The following is a 19618-nucleotide window of genomic DNA, read 5'->3' on the forward strand; positions in this document are numbered from 1 at the left end:
TCCAGTTCTTCTGGAGTGTTCGGAGGAGCGGAAGGTCCTGGTAATATTATCGGTATGGGGCTCCCATAGTTCGATTGCACTCGCCCGTAGGTTCTGTAATATCGCAGCGAGCTGTAGAACCTTGTCACTTGCCACCCTTCAGCTTCGCCTGTCAGTGTTACCTCTCCGCTCCTCAGCTGTTCCTCGCACACAGGACAGTGGTGTAGCTCATTTCCATCCCACGTGCAATAACAAGTTCTTGGTTCTTCCTTGAGCCACCCCCATTGGGTTTCCAGCTTAAGCCGGGGCAGGTAACCCACTCGGCAGTTCCCACAGATTGTATTGTTCAATACCGTGACCGGGGAGACGCGAAGATGTTGTAGCATCTCTGCAGTAGCCCCCTGGTGTCTTGGCTTCTCACGACCCGGTCCTTCCCAGATAATGGGGAGATGGTGGTCCGTTAAACAAACCGGACAGCCGCTTTTAGCTTTCCCCCAAACCAGCATCTCTCTCTCCTCCGACAGGACTCCATTTTTAGCCCAATCCAATTTCTTCAGGGCTCGTCCTGCCCAAATCCCTGAAGGTGTTCTCCTAATTACAACCACCCCTTTCACGGTGGCCAGTCCGAGATAGGGTGGAATGGTACATGATTCACTGGCCATTTCACCGGCTTCTGTTTCACTTTAGTCAGGAACTGGCTTGAGCTGCTCAACTCCTTGGATCCCTTTTCTTTCCAGCAATACTGTGTTCCTATCCAGTACTTTCTTGACGATGTCAGTTGTCTCAAACTTGGGTTTTACTGCTGCATGTACAGGTTGCTCTCTTGCTTTGACCCACACGCGCTGTCCCTCTCGGAATGGCACTCTGGGCGTCAGCTTCTCCTTTTTGTCGCTGGAGCCCCGCCCCACTTCCTTCGTGGTGAACGGCCGTTGGTTGAGTTCCATCGCGGGGGCGGGCCTCTCAGCTCTGCTTCTGTCGTTCAGGGCCTGCCCTATTTCCACCGCTTGGGTGCTCCAACTGTTGGTGTTAGCATTTTTAGCTATCCAGCTTTTTACTAACCCAATGGCTCGTTCCACCACTCCGTTGGCTTGTGGGGTGTAGGGCGGCGAGTAAACTCGCATCACTCCATACTTCTGACACCACTGGTCAACCTGTGAATTACGGAAATGAGTTCCATTGTCCGTGCGCAGCTCTTTCGGGATTCCCAGGGCACTGCATACTTGTTCCAGCATGCCGACAACGCTATTGCCGTTTGCTTTCCTGACTGCTTTTGTGGTTACAAACCCCGACATAGAATCCACCAGCACTAAGAGGTACTTTTCACCTCTCCTTCCTGTTATCCCCATGGGACCTGCAACATCCATGCAGACTGAGCCCCAGGGGACCGTGCTTTTGATGGACAACCCATCCATCCGCTGCCCTCGGCGACCTGCGTTGTATTGACCACACACTTCACAGTCCCTTAGCACGCGTTGGACTTGTTTCACTGGGATCCAAAGGTCTTGCTCCTCCAGTTCCTTACGTGTAGGTCGCACGCCTGCATGTCCAAGGGCCTCATGCACGCTCCGCACGACCTCGACCACGTACTCTTCTGGGACCTCCCGTCCTCTGGGAGTACTGTCCCACTTCTCGGTACCGACAAAGACGATCTTTCTCTGTTGGACATAACAGTCCACTTCATCATTCCCACGCCAATGAGCTCCCTCATGCGTGTGTGCTCTTTGATGCTCAACATCTATTTCCAACTGTAGTTTTAGCTCAGCAATCTTTTTCCACAAGTCTTTGTGTGCCACTGGCTTGCCCTTTGCTGTCTCGAAACCATTTTCTTCCCAAATGGCCAAGTCCTCTCTAAGGGCCTGAGCACAGTAGTAACTGTCGGTTACTAACCTGGCACTTTTGATTTTCCTTTTCACCAGCTCCAGCAATCCTTCCAGTACTGCCGTCACTTCTCCGGCTTGAGCACTACCGGGGGCCTTTCCTTTCTGACGGCATTTCTCTTTGCCATCCTGCTTCAGAATAAATCCCCAGTATGCCGACTGGTCGGACCCCTTTCTGGATCCATCGGTGTAGATTGTCCATTCCGGTTGTCCTGGCTTCTCAGGTGTTTCTTGTGGTTTTTTCTTACTGGTGGGTTGTGCTGGCCCAATTTCAAGCTCCGGGTCCAGCAAGATGTCCTCCCATCTTCCCCACCGAGTATTGGTTGCCTTAGTACTTTCCACAGTCCCTTTTCTTAGGTACTTGTGAACTTGGCTTTGTGTGATGACTTTAACTGGTTGTCCCTGTGCTAAATCTTTCAGCACACCCCAATAGCGGGCTAACACCGCTAGCTCTTTCTCTTCCTGCGGGTATTTCTTCTCAACAGAAGTCAGTGTATAACTCCACAGGGTAACCAAGCCTCCATTTTCGTTACTCACTTTGATCATGGCATCGTCATTCTCGCAGCTGATTTCTGCCACTAGTCTTTCTGACAAACTCCTTGGTTCCAATCTCACAGCTGCTTGAATGGCCCTTCTCAGTTCCTCTAGGTTCTGTTGATTGTCTGCTGTCCAAACCCAGGGTCTTTTTCCGTCTTTTTCATCGTCCTCACTTTTCCTCAGGCAGTGGTACAAGGGTTTGGCATATTTCTGATAGTTGGGTACATGGTCTCTGACGTAGTTGCACAGTCCCAATATCTTCTGTAAGTCATTTTCTGACTGGGGTGGTTGAATGTTCGTCAGCTTTTCTCTGTACCCATCCGAGAGTCCCAAGTCCGACGTGACTTGGAAACCCAGATAGTTCACCTGGAATTGTCCAAATTGACATTTCTTGAGGTTTAGCTTCAGACCTGCCTTGGTGAGATTTTCAACCACTTTTCGTAGCCTCTCTAGGTGTTCTTCTTCTGTGTCATCGGCAATAAAAACATCATCAATGTACACAGTAGCACCTACGTCCCCCAGTACTTCCATCACTGCTGACTGGAACACATTTGGGGAGTTCTTGTAGCCCTGGGGTAACCTTTGCCACACATAGCCCCACGTTGGGCGCCATGAAGGTTATCCTGCAATAGTCAGCCCCGCCCACTCCTCACTACTCCCCAGGGCTGCCTACTGACCAGTTCTCCGTCTAACAGGTCCGGAAAATCTCTGAGTCCTGGGTATTACCCTAAGAGTACTCTATAAGAGATAATCTGTTTAAACTGGTGGCGAAAGTGATTCGTCTAGCTCTAACTACCTCCAATCCAGAAGTTATGACCCTTTACAGTTAAGAAACAATCAGCTGAGTAGCCCTCGCAGCTGCATAATTCCAATAACCACTTCTGTTAACGGTAGCCCACTTTCTAAATCATAACTTGCACTTGGAACCGGCTAGATTATGTTTAGTGACTTAGATGTAAGTCCCAGGGTCATTATTTAATCTCACCAAAGGAAATTATGAAGCCTCCTATTTACTGGAATCATGTACATTAGTTTTACCTTAATTAAAAGAACTGGACAAAGATTAAATGACTCTATTAATTCCAATGTCCACCAACCTCATCAGAATTTTATAATATAAATTTATTAAGCAAGCTTAAGCAGGGATATGCGACATACAAATCAATAATCAATCATATATAATTCAAAAACAGTGTAATAAGATTTACATGTACAATCATACTACCCTATCTCCTTTCCCTAATTTAAGTCGCACGTTCTGAAATGGAATTTCAATGAGCAGATTCAACTCATACCCCGGTGATGGTGGATCTTTTGGCAACAGGAATTTCTTGCGTCCTTGGTTGAGGTCTTTGCCTGGTGTGGAAAAACCCTCCTCAGAAAGGAAGCAAAGCAGAAAGGGTCTGAATCCTTTTGCAAAACCCAGTTCTTTATCCCTGAGGGACCTTTGTCCTTCCTCCAAGTCTTGTTGCAGAGTTTGAAATTGCTGGGTTGAGACGAGACCAACGGTCGAATAAAGAACCAGAGATGGGGCGATGGGACCCAGTCTTTTCTTAGCGGTGTGAAGTCCGAGCTTCCCCGTGGTTCCGAAGTGCGGTCCGTAGCTCAATCTGCTCCTCTGTGAGTTGTCTCTCCTTCTGCGCCGCCGGACTGGGAACAACTGGTTCCTCTTTTCAGCCCCTTTTTATGCCTCTCTCCACCATGTGTGTGTATGGGGAGGTTTGGTCTACGTGACTTGCTTCACATATGCTGTCTCTCATGAAAAAGTCCCCACATTTCTCAACCTGTTTTTGCTGACCGTAGTGGAAGTTCCCGTACTTCCCCTTTTTCCGTTGCCTCAGCCAAACTCACCGCACCATCCATCCTGTGCGCCCTGGCCATCTGTTCAGAACTGCTTGCGACATTTCCTGTTTCAGGGCTGTACTGCATTCCTCTCTTTTCCTATAACTCACTATTATTTATTATAACTCATTAACCACATTCAACCTGTTTGAATTGATTTCAAATGATTACAACTTCATATTCATTGACAATAAATCACATCTTTTCCTTATTGTTAATCATTAACATAATCATTTCATAGGTAAATCAATCACATCTTTTCCTTATTGTTAATCATTAACATAATCATTTCATAGGTAAATCATTACAGATCATTAATCAGAGAAAGTTATTGAGTGATTACTTATACTCATATTATTCAGACTTATTCAACTTAATTAACTTTTAATCAAACTACAAGATTACTTTATTTCTTCCAAGCCATTATGCATCTTTTTCTGCGTGTGCCTGGAAAGATCTCATACCCTCATGCCAGTTTTCTTGACAGTTGTTAAATCTTCCCTGAATCCAAACTATTCATTAAATCACCACTCTCCATGCAAATATTTCTAATTTTTGCATTTTACCATAAATTTCTTAATCAAATTTCAAATTGCTTCAAGCTAGACAAGAAGAAATTAAGAGATTTTTCATGGTAGCAGTTTGCTTGCTTTGGCTTCATTCATATCAGGTTGCAACAATGGCAAAAACTGGTTAAGTATTGCAACGTGCAATATCTGTTGCAAGTTATAAATTAAAGATATTTAGTTCAAATCCAAGAACAGTTAAATTCATCTGTTCTGTTACATGTTCTAAAACAAACTAATACAAATTTATTGTTAAAGATCCAAATGTTTCTATGAGACAAACCACACTAAAACATGGCAGCAAATTATATTTCACTGTTCTAGCAATAGGATTAGATCCAGTTGGGAAGAAAAAACAACACCTATATACACAATGGGTGAAGTGTGGATTACAAGTTATTTACTCAGGCAAAAATATCCCAGGAGATGTATTGTACTACAACTGGGTGCAGACATGTAGATGTAGAATATTTGTATCTGTTAAAAGCATTTATCTTAGATCTGAATGTAACAAGGATTATTTTGCACAAAGCCGTGTTGAGGAGCTCCAGGCAATTTTCTTCATCGATTTGCAAAACTGTCAGTGCTCAACCGCTCTGAAAGCGTGTGGGTAGTTAGCTGTAAGTGTGTGTGTGTGAAACAGAAAGAAGGAGACTGTGGGCTGGCACTCATTTTGATATCCTATAAGCTTACAAATATAAGACAACAAGATTGGATGTGTAAACAATCGCCAGTCGGGCTTCTAGTCTGACTCATATTCCTGGATTCATATGCTCAGGGCTGGACTCATTTCATTCTGCATAGACTGATAGCCTGACTCTAGTGGGAGTCACAAAGACTGCCTCGAGCAGGTCCATTAAGGAAATGAGTATGATCAATCAAAATACATTAATCCTACTTGATCTCCCAAGGCAAATTAAGAAATTTAAATCAGGACCAACACACCCACATGCACATTCTACTCAAAGTTAGACATTAACATGCCAAACAATAGCTGTGTAATTGCATTTTACTGTTTCAATTGTTTAGAGCAGTGGTTCCCAAAGATTTTCTGGGCCCCCCTATAGATTACAATAAAATCCCCCCAAAAAGAAAGAAAAAAAACAAAAATCAACTGGGCACACACCTCGTTCAACCAGACATAAACCTATGTCTGGTTATTTTGTTTTCAAACTCCACTGAAATTTATTTCACACTTCAGGTTGCAACAAAACACACTACAAACCATCTTCACAGTTGCACAAAACTGTTTTTTTAAATTATTCATCCATACCATCTATATTATGTCTTTTATCTTTATATTGCCAACTGTGTTTCCAGAAATATTGAATATTCAATTTTAATTTCTACTGAATTGCCAAATTAAATGGTATTTTTCTGGGATATTAATCAGAGTAGTGTGAAAAAAAAAGTCTATAAAAATAAGAAATAGAATATAAAACAACCATTGTACTAAATGTAATGTCATTGCAACACCCCATGTTTCTACTGTTACTACACTTATTCTGACTACTGACTATGAGGTTTGCCTCTCTGGTGGGGAAAATAGATGTGCCTTTAAAACTGTTCTGCTTCAAAAGTGATTCATTTCTCAGCAGACAATTTCTGAACGCTACATGACATGAAACAACGGATGAGGCATTTGGGGAAAACGGGCTTTGGTATGTTTTTTATTTTTTATTTTTTTTATATTTCCTGAAAAATAGATGGGCCCTATCATCTGAGCTGACAGGTAACGCAGTATAAAGTTTTCCACCGAGGAAGAGAGCCTAAGGCTTGGCAGCTTAAAACACATGTTTTACGGTCAACTTCATATTCTTCTAAACAGATGCTTAGAGGAAAGAAGTGCATCAGTGTGAGTCATGTCAGCATGAAGCCCTAAAGTGATTATTTTGCTCCAGCTGATCTGTGACTTTATGCACACAGTATGTCAATAAATGCATACGTATATTAGTTACTGAGTCATGACAAGGCAAAAACACAGCTTTATCATAAAATATGCCAAAGCCTGGCTTCTTAGCATCTCTATTTTTCAGTCTACAGTAAACTAAAGACAGGATAATCACAAACATCATGTTTTAAAGGTACAAAATATAACTTACTGCTTTCAGCCTGCACCTCTTATCAAAAATAAACTGCAGATAAAAACAGACCTTTATAAACAACAACCAACGCAAGACAAAAATAGTTCTTGGATGATGACTTTGATGAGGCAATCAGCGGGTAGAGAGTCTGTGTATGTCAGGACTAGTGGCTGATATTAGCTGCTGATGGATGTGCAAAGCGTATCAGCGCTTTCATCACTGCCGCCGCATGATTATGTCGTGCTTGACACATTTGTCTGTTTGTTTGAAAGTTGTGTGGCAAAGTGGTAAGCGAACTGTAAAAAAGAGAAAGCAGACAATTTGAGCATATTTTTAAACAGACTGCATAACAAACAAAAAAAATAATGGGAGGGTTTGTGTCGCATTCTCCTCAAAATCTAATGCAAAGTTTTGACACTTGTTCCACCCACTGAAATGAAAGCATCTCAGATTTCACCTTCTTACTTGATCTGGTTACCAAACTACTCTAGCCTTCAGTGGCACAGCTGTATAGCTCATCCCAGACATGATTAATCTGTCTCTGCGCTGGTGCTGACAGTCACTTTCCTTCAACCCACACACACAAATCCAAACACGCATCTACACGGCATAAGGTTAGCTTCATCTGTCTACTGAATGTCAAGATTGAGAACTGGAGTTCAACCTTTTTACACTGTTATTTTTTGTCAAGAATTACCTTCTTCCCCTGGTTGATTTCCAGCAAGCAGATGTTTTATAGTCAAGTTAAAGGTGTAGGTTTGAGCTTGAGAAAGAAAGGATAAGTAGCTTGTGAAGTTTCTACCTACAATTTGTGCAAAATCTGAACAACCATAATATGGCACAATTAATCCAATCTGTTTAGGTGAACAAATAAATCTGCATGATCTTAGACTTCAAGGTAATACGTAGCTTTGTAAATGAATATGTTACAGAAGTGGTCCCCAACCCCTGGGCCGCGGACCGGTACCGGGCCGCGCAAGAAATAATTAAATATTTCCGTGTTATGTATTGAGTCTGGAGGTTCTTTTATTTTGAAAATCCTTTGACCGGATTCTGTCGGTTACGTCTTGAGCGGCAACATTGAGCCCACAAACAGCATCGGTTTCGGTCTCCTCCCTACGCGCCCTCCAGAAAGCACATAGTGATTCAGTGATGTGCCTCACTTCTGGTGTTGCACAGAGTGAATGCAGCAGGCAGTAGGTGCATGTATTACATGTGTCAATGGTTCACAGTCTAATATATTTAATGAATGTATGAGACTTATTTAGTCTTTCTGATCAGATATGAATGCAGTGTGAGGATGAAAGTACCGTGTCACACTGATAGGGGGCAGTGCTGAACCACAAAGGGGCTTCAATGCTCTTCTTCTACACACTGATCAGACTTAAAACATGATTGCTGGATTAATAAACTGGATGTTTCTCCTCATTTTAACACAATTAAATATTTCAGGTAATCTAAATTTATATGATCTACTATCATTTGGTGCTACAATTATTTGTGACCCTAAATTTCAAGCAAAACAATAAGCTCTTTAATTTTAAGAAAATTAGAGCATAAATTTAGATAGAATTTAGGCTACCCCAACAAATAATGTTTCATTCTTTGCACACAAAAAATAAAATAAACAAGAAGTTGAGATAGACATGGAGAGAGTTAGAGTACACATTAAAGCAGGATGAAAAATGAACCCATCTTCCTTCAGTGAGCTGCCAATTAAATTTGTTTTATTTTATCAGAATATCTGTATTTCAGAACTCATAGTTCTAAAATATAAACCGATTCCTTAACCTTAAAACTTATCTTTTCATATTATATAATGAAAAGATATATATAATATATATATAATGTTCAGCTGAAAAATAAAATTCAAAAACTGGATTCTTTTTTGGTCAGGCTAAGCTACAGCTGAGCCCCTGCTGAGGCTCACACATCACACACTTTTACTGCTCATTCCCTGAAAAAGTCCAGTAGAGCTGTTCTACTTGTTAGGTAGTTGGACATAATTATTGTATCTAACTGGCAGAGCAAATTATTTATGATCAACATCTCGTTATACAGCTGAACCGCAACGTCTCATGCAAGCAAGGGAAAAACAGAAAAAAAACAGGGTAATGGATGAAAAGAAAGTTGCAGCTTAGAGCAGTATATGATACAAATCAAACATCCTTGTGTGGAGGGCAAAACAAACAGGCAGAACCAAGAAATCTTAACTTTTCTCAAAGCAATCGCCCTCATCTTTATATTTCTCCTTGTCTGTCCATCCATCTCTGCTGCCCTTGGCGACAAGTCACATCCTCCTAACGGCCTTCCTAAAATAGTCTCAGTGCCCCTTACAGGCGCTGAACTGCTACATGTGCACCATTCCAACAAAGCACATTAGATACAGTAAATACACAACACGGGATTTACTGTGCGGCTAATCTAAAATCAGCAATGGTAACATAATTTATTTATAACTCTCTGAGCACGCATTGCTCACATCAGCTTCGCTCCGCTTTCCACCAATGTCTACCGCAGCCAGTTTAATTTTACTATTGTGTTCAGAACCGTTGTAGCCTTCAAATCTTATTTATATGTGCACTTCTCTGTTCAATGAAAAATAATCAGCCTGCACAGGTTTCAGTTTGACGGAGAAACATTTATTATGTAAACATACAAAGATGATCAATTTACATAGTTTTTATTTTCATGCACAGAAACCTTTGAAAATGAAAAAAATGTGCAAATACAATCTGAAGGTCTTAATAGGCAAACTGAGGAAGATTAATGAGATATACAACTCCTTTGTCTACACACAACACTTTTTTCAAACTGTCAGAAAAAAAGAAGCATAAACCTTTGCACCAATATGACATTTCCAAAGGAAAGCATGAGCACACCTGAGTCAGGAGCAGAGGAAATAAACAGCTCACAGAAGAGGAAATGATGCCCTGGCAACCTTCAGACAGGTTGATACAGGCTGGGTACCTGAGGCAGAATATTGCTGCAGATTAACCTTCAATGAGACATAACTATAATGGGCTATACAGTAGAGATGTTTCTCGTTTACTTCAGGGTGAAAGCACTGAGGTCAGGACTACAGAGGTTCTAACTTCTAGGGTCTTAAATCATCGTGTCTATGCATTTCTATGAGCAATTTGGAAAATATTACAGTCATCTGGCTGAAGTTTTCCAAGAGGGTCAACAAAACAAGCAGAAAGTGCAGAAACACAAATCAGGGGTTGTGGAAAGATACAAGCCTCTCCGAACATGCTTTTTTGCTTGATTCTGAAACTTGTGTGAAGAGTATGCTATCAGGCTCCTGATCAAAACATTAAAACTGGGAAAAAGTTCTGAGGATTAGCATTTCACATCACTGGATTATAGCTAGTGTTGCAAGTCATGTTTTGAAATGTTATAAGAAGAAACGGGGGAAATATAGAAAAAAACCCAAGACATTTAAACTCAAGCAGGCTCATAATTAACCAAAAGGATAAGACTATTACTCAAAAAAGCCCAAAGCAGACACTTAAAAAAATTCTCTAGACATCCTCGATACAAGTGTTTCCTGTAGTTGTTGCTCCATGTTGTGAAAATGGATCACCAGGGGCATCACGACTGTACCATCCGTTTTCTAAGCCACCCTTTTCATCTATCTCCAAACATTTTTTAGAAGATTTGGTCTAGGGAAATGCAGGTTTTCTACCGAAAACCTTTGTCAGTTAGATGTTGAGAACTGCTGTGTTTTCATCGCCACACAGACAAAAACTCTCAGTCAAAACTGGCATTCATTATTTGGTAGGTTTGCATTTCTGCCATAATATTGGCATTTGTAGATACTGTGTTGATAAATGTTCAGTAAAGCTTGCGAGCTCAAGCTTGCTTGCTGTTTTATACCTTTACTGTGCTTTAAACTTCTTACAACTTTGTCCCTGACCTGTCGGCTGTGTTTGTTGGTTTCATGATGCTGTGGTCAGTGGAAATAAATATTTTTTTCAAAGCACTGTGAAATCAAGAAGTGCAACTGATGTAAAGAGCATGGTGTTTGGATCAGGAGAGTGTCTTAAGATGTAGAAAAAAAGAAGTGAAAAATCTTGCACAGAAATTTTACAGAGAAGGAGGTTTTCTAAATTTAGCACATTACAGTCTCACCGTACTGGGTCAGACTGTACGGTGAAGAGCAAAGCTGACTCTTGCAGTCAAACTTTCTGCCAACTTATCATGGTAATGTCAGACATAGACATCATTACATTCAAATCCAGAGTGAAAATCAGAAATGTGTCACTGCTTGAGACTGATTTTTTTTTCTGTTTATATGTATGAGATAAAAGAATAACACCTGATGAAAAAAAAAACCATGACTTATGAATGACAAATAAAATCAAATAAGATAAACCACGTTCTTTTTTAAATATGTAATTATATTATCTTAATTGTTTCTTTCTAAAAGGTTATCTATGTAATGAAGGTAAACCATTTAAACCATCCAGTAAAGTTAATTTATTTGCATTTTATTCTAATTAGAACACTTAGCTTTCTTTGGCTTCAATTTTGGAGGCAGATCAGGGAGCAACTCTGCAATCTAGAGAAAAGCAACAACATATCTTCTGTCCAAGCTGCCATTAAGAAGTCTTTAAGTTGTAATTTATACACTTCAGCTCCGAAATTCACTGACATTGTAGTTCTGATCCACTTCCCCGTGTATGTGCAGTAATGCGATTATTCAAGAGAAATCTTTTGGAAAGCCTTGTTAATGGTATGCTGACAAGTAAAGTATTGAATTGCATCTACAGGAGATTTCTTAATTTACAAATCCAACACCAGCGACTATAGCTGAGATCTCCATTAATCACAGCTTCAAGGTGCATGCACATGCTCAGCAAAAAAAATCTGTTGAATTTGCTCGTGTCTCTCCCTTTTTATAGGAAAAAAGCAATTTCATACTGGCATTAGTGCATTGAATTTATTGTAAGTTAATGTGACAGATCAAAATAGAGGAGATCATACTTGTGAATTAATTGTGGAATAATGAAAAAACATTATATGTTCTAAATATTTATACAAGCAAAAATCTGAAGTTTTTGTACATTTAGCCTCCTGAGTCAATACTAGAGACTGATACTGAGTCCAACCACCTTTAAAGCTGCAGCATGTAACTTAATGAAGAATATGTTTTGTACATATTTGTTAAAGCTGTCACCATGTAGTGACAGTTTGTTATAAGCTGATAATCTGTGAAGCGATCAATCGACTTCCCTGAAATAAAATTGCTGCGTGAAGAAGTTCACAGCTCCCGACCAAAAACAACCAATCAGAGCCAGGAGGAGTGTCTTAATTCATGCTAATGTCCTAATGATAAAAAAAACAACAACTTAGCATCACTGGAAAACTGCTTATTTGCTGTCATCAGTGGCTATGCTAATAGGCTGAGCATTTACAACAAGAGCTCCCGATGGGAAAAAAAATGTAGCGGTAGCAGTGAGGAAAGGGACAAGGGGAAGGGAGATGAGCGGCGCCATACGAGATTGTGACTGACAAGTGCTAAGACTCCAGGCTCTGATTGGTTGTTTCTAGTTAGCACTTGAAGCATTGAAAGAAGGCAGAAGAGCTATTTTTTTCACAGATTATCCATCTGATGCCATACTTTCAGAATATAGTGACAGCTTCAATAACTACTGTATGTAAAAAATATTTCATAAAAGTTACATACTCTACCTTTAACTGGAACTGCAGCTGCAAATAGCATCTGCCTCCTTAGAAAATATCTAGTCTGAATTATTTTGTCCTTCTTTGTAAAATAGGTCAAGTCACATCAGATTGCATCTTTGAACATCAGCTGTTGAGTCATCCCACAAACTGTCAATAGGATTAAGTATGGGCTTTGATTAGGTCATATAATATGGTTGTACTTAAATCATTACATCATTGCTCTGGTTGAAAGTTTATGGTTAAAATGTAAAAGTGCACCACTGTATTAAGTGTATGACAGTCTCTAACTGGTTTTATTCCAGGATTAGACTTTTAGTTTTGTAGTTAGCTCTCGTCATGCACCAATCTGCTCTGAACAACTTCTAGAAAACTAACAGTTGTCCTTTAAACAGATCCTCCCACCTGAACTGCACATCTCTGCAGCTCCTCCAGAGTTTCCAATGTATCTTATCTAATTACTATTACATTGGAAAAGCTGTGATAAAAGTAAATCTTGGATTTTGGATTTTCCACTCAACTTGAACACAGAGAAAGACATCTGTATTGACGAACAGCTAATGACTTTAAACTGATCAACAAGAGATCAGTTTAAACACAAAGAGAGATGTTTTTTGTTGTTTTTTCCCCACAGGAACAAACTCCAACAAACACACAAAAACACATTCACTCACTCACTTTTGGCCATGTTATACATTTGGCACTTATTTGATACTGTCATCCAGAGAGACTCATAAACTGTTAAACCCACAGATAGATACAAACACAGTCCTTTCAGAGCCCTGAGGCGATGACTGCGCTGATAAAGTCGACTCACTAAGTGACTCCCCAGCTGCACCTAGCATCAGCGACAAGAAGAAGATTGCCATGCCAGATTTGTTCGACATGAAGAGATGGGAAGGAAGCATAACTGCAGGGAATGTTCCTTGGAGATGAGCATCCAGTGTGGGAGATAGAAAAAAAAGAGAGTGGGGGTGTGTGATGTGCTTCACTGATACCCGCTAGTCGTAAAAAGCTGTCTGTGTGCTGCAAGATGTCTGCTGTCAAAGAATGTAGCATTACTGTATTTAACAAAACTGCTGTGAAACCTTCCTCAGCGGTTTTTAGTCAACTGCAAACTGGTGCATAAGAGAAAACAGCGCCTATGAAAAGTATCCCCCCCCTTAGATGCTGCACTCTTACAAAAAAAAATAGAAAAAAACCCTTTCACGTTATACTATACTGAAACAAAATTCCTACAAAACAATGATTAAATACAAATTTTAAGCATAAAAAAATAAGCAAGTGCACAGAGATCCAGCCAACTGGTGCTTGCAATCCCAATGAGTGGAAAAGAGGTCAACTGTGTGCAGTGAGTGTGTCTGTGATGATTGTAGCATCAGGATATTTGTGTCCAGAAGGTCACAAATATCTCTGGCTACCATTACAGCAACAAGACAGAATGCTACAAGCACATCAGAGAAAATGTAATTGAGTCTATTGGTATGATGAGACAAAAATGAAAGGTTTTTTTGTTAAAGTCAGGCAAGATGTTATGTTTGGTGACAACATCCACGCTATGAAACAAGGTAGTGGCAGTATCATGCTGTGGGGATGCATCTTGGCATCAGGCACTGGACGGCTTGTGAAGACAGGGGGTCAAATGAATGCAGCAAAAATATTGGGAAATCCTGGAGGACAATTTGTTTCCGTCTGAAAAAGAACTACTGCTTCAGAGTAAATGTATTTTTCAGCAAGATAATGACCAGAAGCATCGAGCTAAAGCTGCACCGAAATGGTGTGAAGACATGATGGATGTTCTAGACGGGTCCAGTCACAGCCAAAACTTCAATCTGATACAAAAATTGTGCCAGGACTTGAAAAGGACTATTCACAGCTAATCCCTATGCAACTTGAAAGAGCTTGAATAGTTCTGTAAGGATGAATGAAGTAAAATTGCAGCGTCCAGGTGTGTAGCCTGATTAAGACCAATCCACACAGACTCTGTATTGTGAATTCAGCCAGCTATTTGGATGTCCAAAACATAATTGTGTTGCGGTGCCTCTCCCGGCCACTTGGTGCCTTAAACGCAGTCTGAGGTGCATAGTTGGAGCGATGGTCCTGATAGCAACCAAAGATGCATCTGGATTTTTATGAAGTCACTTATTTTACATTACATATTTTAAATTTAACTGAAATTTAACTTATTTCTTTGGAGAAATAATTTTCACGTTGATAAATTGTTTTTTTGGGTGGTGTTTTATTGTTTTCTTTCATCAAAAGAGCCACATTTATTTGATCATGACAAAAAGGGTAAAACACTGATGGACTGAATAGTTTTTATAGACACTGGGATGTAATTTTTACCCATGCTGATCTACAGGGTTATGTTTTTACTGTTTGAGATCTAAAATATATAAATATATATATAAATAAATATATAAATATAAATAAATAATATAATAATAATAATATAATATGTAAATAAATAAATATATTTGAACTATCATATGTTTTGAAATCTGTTTACTTTTCTTGCATTGGATTTTACATCCATAGCAACAGACAGGTGACTATCTGTTTGGTGCACTGGGAACGCTGCAGTCAAGTAGCTGCCAAATCTGTGAGGTCAAACAAGCTGTTGGTATTTTTGAAGCACTTTGCGATAGCGCACTATGTTAATTTATGAATGGAAACCCTTCTTCTGTGTGGCGGAAATAAGTAGCACCAGCAAGATATTATCTTTCACAAAAATAGTTGGTTTATTAGTTTACTACATTTTTCAGGGTGGTCAAAATAAAAGAAACTGCCGCAAAGTTTGAAAAACAAGGAAATTGGTTTTTGGTTGTTTGTTGAAAAAAATATTTTGCCAATAAATCTCATACATTTTGAAAGCTTGCTTATTCCTCATTAAATGGAGTCACATTTGATAGAAAATTTTATTTTTGGGTTTAGTAGCAGAGTTCAGTATGTGAGAAACACCCTGAATAATACGACCACATTGGCTCCACTCAACTTGAACACGGTGAAAGACATCTGTATTGACGAATAGCTAATGACTCTTTGGCAACACTTTTAGTACAAGACCTACAACCCACCAGTGCTGTCGTCCCTGGAGATGAAGCCCATGTCTGAGTTGAACCAAGGAACAGATATTCAGTGGCAGTAGCCCAGCATCTGCCTGGTGAGGCCAGTTATGTGCGTTTCAGTGCTGGTGAGCATTTTTATTGTGCACTAAGGTGAAAAATATGACTTTTATAAATAAATATATCCCTAGCTGTGAGAATTTAACCACCATTTTGCAATTAAATGAAAAATTTGTCCCTTTTTGGGATTTTCGTTCCAAGTTCTAACAAACTAGCATTTTAGGAGTTACATGAATGTACGAAAACAACACATGGGTATTCCTGTTTTCTCCCAAAATTTGGATAAAATCTCATCTTATGAGCTGCGCTTATTGTTAAAACCTTAATCACCTGTAAGAAGGGCAAGATAAATAATAAGGAACATAAGTCTGTGGACTGATCATTCAGTGTAAATTCTAAACCAAGCGTCTCTCAGGACATAAGTCATAATATCTCTTAGGCATGTGACACACAGGCATGAGTCCCTTTCCAGCTGATGGTAGTCACTTTAATCCAAGTCAAGCAGTCATTAGTCTGAGACTCTGATTAAAACTAAGCACAGGATTATTACTAAACAAACAGCTTCTATTTTGGATGATTTTTACTATTTGACAAATACTTTAATAAAATGTGTGTTCATTTGGCAAGAAGAGTTTAAATCTTTATACTTGAACAGAAAAATGCTGTGAGACATGCTTTGGGACCTCCAGCAGTCCTTGGTGTAATAAACGTCATAATAAGCTCTAATGCAAGGCTTTTGACCACAGCAACTTAGCTAAAACCTTCTCTGACTCTTTTGGGATCAATGTAACCTTAATGCTTCTCACAGATACACAGAAGCACATTTCTGTTCCCCACATCCTGCCACAAAACCCCACTTTTTCATTTTCACTATTGAGCCCTTACTTTTCCATCTCCGGCTCACAGCTCTTGATGAGGCACTGAGGGGGGATTTGAGCAAAGACTCAGCACTCTGAATCTCTGGTGGAAGCTGATAATCCACAGATGCAAGAGGTGGCAACAAAATGCAGCTAATGCCCAAACAATTGCTATCAATGCAGCTCGAGGTAAGACACAATAATAGCATCAACATTGTGGCTGACAATCTGTGGCTTGTACACAAATGGCTCAGTATGAGATGGAATCCATTAAATTTCACATACAGCATTATAAAAATAGTATTTACTCCCTTACAGATTTCTTTCATTTTTGCTTTTCTATCACACTTCAGATTATCCAACTAATTTTAATATCAAAATAACCGTAGCACAAGTAAACCTCCCACCAGTCAGATTCACAATTAATTAACCATGATTAGCCACATTTTCCCTCAATTTCAGCAGCCACAACCAAGCCTGACACTGCCTGATCCTGTAAGATCAACAAACACTTTTATCCGTTTACAAATGGCTAAAAGGCCTCAAAAAGCAACACATCTTTTATAAAAACCAAAACAAAACAAAAAAACTTCAAGAACACAAGAAGTTTTCCAAAAGGCTGCAAAGCTACTTCTAATGGTTGACAATGGCTCACAGTGAGAACCTTTATACAAACCATGGAGCAATGGTGAAGCTTCCCAAAAATGTAAGTGCATTTTAAAACTTATCCAGGAGATAACAACTGAATCCACAACACCTAAGGTTCTGCAAGTCTCACTTCTTTCATTTCGGGCCAGTTTGCATCATTTAGCAATAAAAAACGGGGCAAAAAATAACATCCATGATCTATAAATCAAAAACACGTATTGACCAAATAGGGGAAAATGTCACCTTTCGCTTCCAAGCTCCAGAGCTTTTAGTTTTTCTCCTCAGCAGAAAATGCTGAAGGAAAAAGTCCAACTTTCAATTATTGATATTATGCAGCAGGAAAATGATCCAATGCAAACCAGAAAATCTGCGTCTAAGAGAAGAAGGGAAGATTTTGGAATGGCCTAATCGAAGCCCAAAGTTAAATCTGATGTTATGACTCAGTATCTGATAGGCTGTAGCTTGAACTTAAAGTGACTAACTTTAAAGAAGAGCTTGGCAAAAGTACTGCACAGTGATATAAAGGCTCATTTCCAATTATTACAAGAAATTAACGCCAGTTGTCACCAAGAATGAAACAAGTTATTAAGTTTAATCGTTTACTTTTCACAAAGTTTATCTTTGTAATTAAATGTGGTATGATGTATCCAAGTACAAAATAACAGAAATAAATTTATTGGTGATTACCTTTCATAGTTTTGTATGCAGATAAAAAGTAACAATAGTAAAACAGAACATGACAAAAAAAAAAAAAAAACACAAAAATATGAAGCAATAAAAATATGAAAGAAACAGTTTGCACCTAAATAATCATCTCTTCTGGAAGTGATTAAATCTTAAAGGGGACAATTCACTGAACATTGAAACTAGAGTATGTGCTTCATAAAGGCTTTTCTGTTGCACTTTGGAATGACTAAGACTCTTGTCAGAAGAGCCGAGGGGCTGCTTGTCAGCCAGGAAGGACAGAGCAAGCCATCAAGATTTTAAGCATAAAAACAAATAAAAATAGCTTCATATTGGAAGCAGTTTCTCTGACTTTTTCTCACTTGCTAGAAAACTTGCTGACACTGCAGTGATTCTGTTTCAACTACAGAATCCTGATTTATGAAAATCTTATTTGTTTTTAAAGTTACAAGCTCATAACAATGAAATATGCATACAGATTTTATTTGGCAAATAAAACATATTGTCTCTTTTAGTACTTTGGTCTCCATTTGAGTATTAAGATTTTTCTACAGCTGCACTCCAGCTGTTTTGTTACAATCTCTTGGAGCACATCCAAAGTTATAACCAAAATGACCAATTAATAGATGTTCTTATTCATCTTTTAACAAAAGGGAAAGTAGAGCTTTGTAGTTTTCTGTCAGCAGTTAAAGGGTCACCAACATGTTTATGTCAAATGAACCTGAAAAAACTTTTTATGTTGTCAAAACTATATGACCAATAAACTGCAAACGAAGAACCTTCAGAATAAAAAAATGTGGAAAAAAATTACTATGTGCATTTATCACCTTTATTTGCTTCTGTCTCTCTCTCTGTGTGTGTTTGTGCGCTTGTCTTGGTGTGTGGGTGTGTGTGTACTGCACTGCAGGTGGCGAGTAGCGGCCTAATGCAAAGGCCAGTTGTTTTGTGGAGCTGATATTGCAGAGAGCAGATGGATCGGTCTCTTGGTCTCCCTGCTTTCAATCTTGTCCCACATTGCTGCTGTCGCCCCATTTAACAGCCAATTTCCAGCCATCTCATCACCCACAAACACACGTGAACGGGCACGCAAACACACACAAGAGGAAAAAGGCAGGAAAGGTAGTGGACAACTGAGATGTGCATAGAGGAGAGTGGAGAAGCACTGGGGAACTTACAGACAAATTCACCCAAGTGAAGCAGATACAGACATAGGAGCACCATTTGTACATAGCTTTTAGATATTTAAGCACATAAGTGGTAAAAACAAAATGTACATCAACACACCCCGTCACACACGCGCGCACACACACACAGTGAACTCCTTTGGGTGGATGCAGCTGGAGACTGTGCAGTTTTTAATGAGCTTGCTCCAGATGTCTTCTCCTGCTGCAACACATGAATGGCTGATTAATCAAGCACGTTTTACTCAAACACTGAGTCGCACACATGAATCCTAATTTATCTCACAGATTTAGAAATCTCAATTTATAACTGTAATCCCAAATGGCTTTCCCCAACACAGACATAGCCATTCATCCCCATGTCGCTCTATTGCTCACACACACACATACGTACTGCTGCAAGCTTTAATACTGTGTATTTCTTTCTGAAAGACATCAAGTTCATGTGCACAAACAGCTGAATGATTCACTCTGAAACAACACTTGTTCCATCTTCTGCAGTCTCTCCAACACCTACTCACACTGACCCACGGCTGGCTTAAGCCCCTGC

General features: G+C 39.6%; 1 protein-coding gene across 2 annotated transcripts in view; it reads right to left on the minus strand.

The window, feature by feature from the left end:
• The window catches only part of LOC116720581 (alpha-1,6-mannosylglycoprotein 6-beta-N-acetylglucosaminyltransferase B-like), a 128263-nt gene that overhangs the window by 98709 nt on the left and 9936 nt on the right, over nt 1-19618 (minus strand). The gene's annotated exons all lie outside the window — the stretch shown is intronic.

Source organism: Xiphophorus hellerii, chromosome 5 (genome assembly GCF_003331165.1).
Source record: "Xiphophorus hellerii strain 12219 chromosome 5, Xiphophorus_hellerii-4.1, whole genome shotgun sequence".
In the NCBI taxonomy this organism is placed as follows: domain Eukaryota; kingdom Metazoa; phylum Chordata; class Actinopteri; order Cyprinodontiformes; family Poeciliidae; genus Xiphophorus; species Xiphophorus hellerii.